General features: G+C 28.5%; 1 long non-coding RNA gene across 1 annotated transcript; it reads left to right on the top strand.

The window, feature by feature from the left end:
- Positions 1–960: 960 nt before the first annotated feature.
- Positions 961–1,539, top strand: LOC127095747 (uncharacterized). The gene is made up of 2 exons (XR_007792682.1): positions 961–1,230; positions 1,378–1,539. It is a non-coding gene; the product is annotated as an uncharacterized LOC127095747 (long non-coding RNA).
- Positions 1,540–6,694: the final 5,155 nt, after the last annotated feature.

The following is a 6,694-nucleotide window of genomic DNA, read 5'->3' as shown; positions in this document are numbered from 1 at the left end:
TTTAGGATAAGATGGTGAGAACACCCATATGGGTTTAGGGATAATGATAGATGTAGGGAAATCCTAGCAAGTTTAGGATAATGACAGACCTAAGAAAATCTGAACTTGTTTAGGGATAAGAACACCTTATTCAAGAAGGCTCCCTACGACCGACTAGTTCTAAGTATTTACAACTCAATTCCCTCACATGCATGTTATAAGGTTTTCTACAAAGGGTCATAGAGTCATGAATTATACACCGAGTTTCAAGATGATGAGGGTTTAATTTTAGATTCATAAATTTGCTGACATTGAGAGATAATGAAGTCATGATTATATTTTGTGTTGTGTGATAGTGTTCACAATGGTTTTGTGATACCATGAGAAAAAGAAGGTAATTAATGAATTATGTTATTTTAGTGTAAACGTGGACACTTCTTAATATAATAGAGGTAAATGAAATATATAACATTGTCGAAACGAATTTGCAAAATTACATGTTAAAAATTCCCAAATATGGGGAAGTTTCCTTTTGCAATTACACTTAATTTCTAACAACTCTTCATAATTCTAATAATTATCTTTATTACGGTTTTGTGTCTCGTAATTATTATATTTATTATCCAAAATAACGAGGATATATGAAAATGATTACAACTATAATAAACAACTTAGTTATTGAAAAACAAATGGCCCATTAGCTTATTTGGTTAGAGCGTTGTGCTAATAACGCGAAGGTCGCAGGTTCGAGACCTGCAAAAGATTCATCATCATCACCTGTTTGCATTATTTTATAGGATTTTAAAATATTTCAAAAGTGGTTATTAATAGTAATATTTCTATAATTATTAATAATACATTTATCTATGACTCTTTAAAGGTGGTAATATTTAATTAATTCCTAACTACTATTTTTTATTGTTTAGTATACATTTATCTATGACTCTTTAATATTAATAATAATTGATTGATTAACTTAGGCTTTGAAAACAAACAAAAACAATGTTAGTTTACATCCAATTTTGTTTCTCAATACATACGCGAATCATTTGGTGCAGTGAGAACAAACAAGCCGATTCAATTTCAAATTGGTTTCTTAATACAAACCTTAAAATTTCACTCGTGAGCACAAACAACTACTATGCCGATTCACTTTCAAATGGGTTTCTCAATGCAAACCCTTAAATTTTAATTTATCTTCTCCCAATACCGATTCATCTCATCATCGATATCATTTCTTCAATTTTTCAGGTAATCAATTTAAATTTTTGTCAATTTCTGCTAATTTCTAATGATTTCAAATATATAAATTGGACCAATTTTTTCTCCCATTTCCCACTTCTTTTATTGGTTGATTTCTGGTAAATTTATAATTTTTACTACTCGATTATGTATCAGGTTTTCTGAATGGCCGCCGGAAAACATGACTTTGTTAAGGAAATCACTCCTACAAAGGAATCATGGAACGAGTTATTCGCTTATGGGTTGTATCCGATATGAACGAGAAACAAAAGTTTTTTAGGATGGAAATGATTATAATGGATGAGAAGGTTGTTGTTATTGTTGTTTTTTCTTTTCATTATTCTTATTTGATTATTATCGCGACGCAAAAGTTACTGAGTCAACCACCATCTTTTATTCGTTAATAAGAAATATGAGAAATAATAAGAAAATCCTAAAAATATAAGGATAAAACATTAGGGTTCAGGAGTCGATTAAGTGAGAGGAAAATGTTAGCAGCCCTTATTTCTATTGTACTCATGGGAACATCTTATAGTTCTAAAGTTATTATGTTTATCTAAGGGATTTTTTTGCCTAATTTCTTATGTCTTGCTTAATGCTTTGAATCATTCATTTATAAAGGGAAGTTAGTAAGTTATTTTTAAGAAAGATTTAATCACAAAGGGATTTTTTTATATTATTGTACCTTAAATATAATGAAGAATTAGAGTACGGTAGTTCGTCTGAAAAATGTTGTGTGTTGGTTGATTTTATTTATGAAAAGATCTCAACGCGCTGGGCGGAAAAAAGTTTGTTTGAAATGGATTAAAGTTGATGATTAAATCTATGATTTGTTCCTATTTTGGTTTGAGAAGTTTATGAATCCACTCCAATTTGGTTTGATTCGTAATTGATTTTTGGAAATTATGGAAAGTTTTTGTATTGATTTGGAACTAGCAATAACCGTGTCTATTTGAAGTTTTGGATTTCACTTATTCTGCTTTTGGGACTTTAGGATCCATTTTATTATCGATAATAAAAATAAAGATATTTTGATTTTATAAATAAAAACTAACTAGTAATAATAGTAACAACATAATTTTTTTATCCTTTTCTTAATAATAAACTAACAATAATAAAGACAATTTTTTTATAATAAATAAATAACTAATGATAACAATGATAATATATATATATATATATATATATATATATATATATATATATATATATATATATATATATATATATATATATATATATATATTATAATAACTAACTAATAATAATATAAATTAATAAAAAGTGTTTTTTGGATTTTTATAATAATAATGATCAATCTATAATAATAACAATTAATTTAATAAAATAGATACTAACGAAGATTATTTTTTATAATAATAATAAAAGAGAGAAAGAATAAAAATATGTAAATAGGAGATAAAAAGTGAGAAAAATTTAAAAATAAGAAAAAAAACTAAAAAAAGAAATAAAATGATCTAGTAGGAATCAAACCTAAAACATCATGCTTGTCATACTCACTACACTACCAAGTGAGCTATCTCATTCATTTAAAATGAAAAACTCTAAAAAATCTATAAAAAGAAATTTGGGCAAAATTTTGGATATGATAATTATATTATATGGTTTTGTTTTAATTGTTATTGTTTCTAAATTGATAGGGTGACAAAATCCAAGCTTCAATTAGAAAAGGTCTGATGTCTCGATTTGAAAATAAGATTCGTAAGGGAATTGCTTATGATTTGAAATATTTTGGTGTTGCCGATAATACTGGAGCGTATAGGACCACAAAACATCAATTCAAGTTGAATTTGCAGAATGACATTGTCGTTACAGAAGTTGGAACTGGACTGATAAAAGTATCCCCTTATTCATTTACATTTTCTTCATATATTATTAGAAAAGTTGACATGGACTATTTGATTGGTAAAATCATTTAAAAAACATTTTTCTGTTTTTGATATTTTTCTTTTTGTTCAGTTTAATGATAATGTCTTATTTTTGTAATAGATGTTATGGGGGGTTTTATCTAGTGTTGGACGTGAAATGGTCTATGAAAGGAATCGTTTAACTACTAAACTTAAAGTGATTGAGTAAGAGTCCAATGGATAAGTTATTTGATATGATATAAACCTTTTAGTTTTACATGCAAGAGCTATATAACTTACATTAAATGATTTCATTTATTTCTTCATGTAGTATGAAGTTTGAATGCATACTCTTTGGATCATAGTTGATGATTGATCCGCTGTCGCGAGCGGATCAAAAACGAGTATTTTTGACAAAACTAGTTAGCGACAAATTGACTCGGATTATCGTTCTCACAAGGATTCTTGAATGAATTAACCAATGATAGTAACGATTAATGGGGTTTTGGTTGGTTTAGGATTCAATTAAAAAAAATAGATTAAAATAAGTGATTGTTGAAATAAGTTGTAGCAACAATTTACTGATTCGGTCTTTGCCTATCATCGACTATCGTAATTCCAACCGCAGATTAACTATTCCTATTCGATTATAATATCAACTGACAAGCGCAATTGATAGTATAAGTTGTATGTTCCTATTATCCGAATTAAGCAAACGGGATTAAATTTCATGAATTAAGCAAACATGAATTAAACGGACTCGATAACGAATTAAGCAAACGAAATCGTGACTATAGTTAGGATCACACAATCAATCGGATTAAATCAATATAGCATATGTAATTCGGATTAAGCAAACAAAATACATATATTAATATTGAAAGGAATAAAAAACCTGAATAAGAATTACTAAAATCTCAAGGTATCGGAACCTGAATACAACAAATTGTTTGGATCGATTAGTTCTTCATGAGAATTCTTGCCAAAACTTTCCGGAATTTCGTGAATAATGATTCTCCTAATGTTATGTGGCTGCTAGGTATATGGAAAACAAGGAATTTGGTTTACAACCCAACTGGATCGAAAACATAACACAAGCCCAAAACTAATGACCCAAAATTTAAATAAAACTAATGCTGCAACTTCAATGAATTTTCTGGCCCTGCTACAGCCTGATTCAGCTCTCTACTTATGAATAAAAGTTGTAGATCTTTTTCTTAGCTTTCCATCGACTGGTAGCACGTCTCAATCCAATACTCCTAGCTCAAGATATGATTTTTCTCGCGAAAGCTGCTAATGCTGAAAATTAAATACGAAAATTAAATAAGTGCAAAAAATAAAATAAATTATGAAAACACATTAAAACATAAAAATAATCAAAGCAAACCGAAGTAATACTTAAGTACAAACATGGAAGAACGTGCATCAAAATGCATTGTTCGATGATCTTGATGCATACCTCCAATCGGGCTATAGAGGAAATGTTGTTGTGCTTGCTCAGTATCTAAAAGTCAAAATATATAATGGGAAAGTCCAATTGCATAATGCAATGAACTGTACCAAGCTATTGTTCAATCCAGAAATATCTGACGCAAACAGTTTCCTACTCAAGTAAAGAGTTACTAACTTTTTATTCAAATTACTTTTATGATTTTTTTCATTCATTATTGATGATTACTTTTATTTCTTCCTTATTAGTGATAATATTGGATCACCCACTCAGTCAACTGAAGGATGCTTCTGAATTGAGTTTAAAAGAATATTTTTAAATTTGAGTCAATGCAAAACAATTGAGGAACTTAAGGATTATCAAGATGTAATCTTAATTAAATTTCTATTTCTTACATATTTTACATCAAACACTTTATATATATTTTTGGTTTATTTAACATTGTTATTGCTTTTTTGTGTTTCTAGAACATGGTTTGTGTTGCTTTAGGCACAATCAAACATGTTATTTGTGGAAATGATTTATGGTATATTGCATGTGTCTGCAACAAAGGAGTTGTTGCATATTCCAAAAGGTTTTTCTATCCTAAATGTAATAAGATGTTGGGAAAATTGTGCCAATGTCTTTATCATAAAATGTTTCTATTGTTCATAAGTTATTAATATATTTATTATTTTAATTTTCTTACTTTCTTAAATATATAGGTGTCGTATCAAACTTAGAGAGATTGATGAGATAGATTATGCTACTTTCGTGTTTTTTTTATCGTGATTGTTGTTTGTTGACAAAGAAGACATACTTTGATTTGATTGAGGAAATGGACCGTGTTAGTATTTTTTTTTCAAATATTCGTTTGTACAATATTTTTTAGTGTCATATTATACTTAAATTCATTTCTGGTAGTAACTTTGTTAAAAAATATGTATATTAGGATCTTGAGCCAACCATTGTGCCTAGAGTTATTAGTAAATTTGTTGAACAAACTTTGCTATTTAAGATAGATGTCAAGAATGATGTGAACTATGGATTTGAACAATCATTTCACGTTAAAAAGGTTTGTATCGACAAAGATATTGTAACTAGGTTCAAATCTGCTATGAAGGTGGTTTATATTGTCTTACATGTTAAACTTTTTTATTTTTTGTGTGTAAATTGGCATGTCTGTTATTATATACTTAATTACTATCTTATTTTATGTTATTTAGAATTATGCTGGTGTTGAGGATGATTTGACTGTTGGTGTTGTTCATAGTGAGTTGGTTGCTGGTGTAGTTCAGGGTTTGAATTCCAAATTTGAGAACCTGGTTTGAATTCCAAACATATTAAAGTTGATGTTGCAGATTGTGCTCCTGTTAAAAGGGGCATTATGGAAGTTGTTGATAAGAATGATGAAGCCAACTTAAGAATTTATAAAAACAAAGATTGAGAAATATTAATGGACATGACTCATCTGATGGTGTGAAAAATACAGGAAAGCAGGGGGGTGAATTGGGTTTTTAAAACGAAAGCTTTTTACCAACTCAAAAACTCCACACAATCAAAAAACAAAGAGAGAAAGACACAAGGATTTTTATCCTGATTCACTTGAAATCAAAGCTAATCTAGTCCATCCGCCAATGTGATTTCGCCTTTTATACACAAGGACTTAATCCACTATAATCAAACATATTGCAAAAATCACAATGAACAATTTTATTTGTCTTCTCAAGGATCCGACTACAACTTAGTCTCCTTAAGGAAATCACAAAGAGCAACTTTCTTTATCTTCTCAAGGATCCGACTATAACCTAGTCTCCTTACGGAAATCAAACAAACAAGTTTAAATACAATTTTTTATGTTACAAGTAGGGCTGGAAATGAACCAAACCAACTCGAAAATAGTTCGAGACTCGATTCGATAATTAATTCGTTGGACTTGGTTCATGAACCAAATGAGTCGAACTTGAGCTCAAAACTAAGTTCGTAAAATAAATGAGCTGAACTTGAGCTATGTATAGTTCGACTCGTTAGGTTCATGAGTCGACTCGGTTATATATATATATATATATATATATATATATATATATATATATATATATATATATATATATATATATATATATATATATATATATATATATATATATATATATATATATATTTAAATCATATATCT

The sequence above is a fragment of the Lathyrus oleraceus genome, chromosome 6, assembly GCF_024323335.1.
Source record: "Lathyrus oleraceus cultivar Zhongwan6 chromosome 6, CAAS_Psat_ZW6_1.0, whole genome shotgun sequence".
Lineage (NCBI taxonomy): Eukaryota > Viridiplantae > Streptophyta > Magnoliopsida > Fabales > Fabaceae > Lathyrus > Lathyrus oleraceus.
The sequence above is the reverse complement of the archived record's forward strand: the minus strand, read 5'-3'. Positions and strand labels throughout refer to the sequence as shown.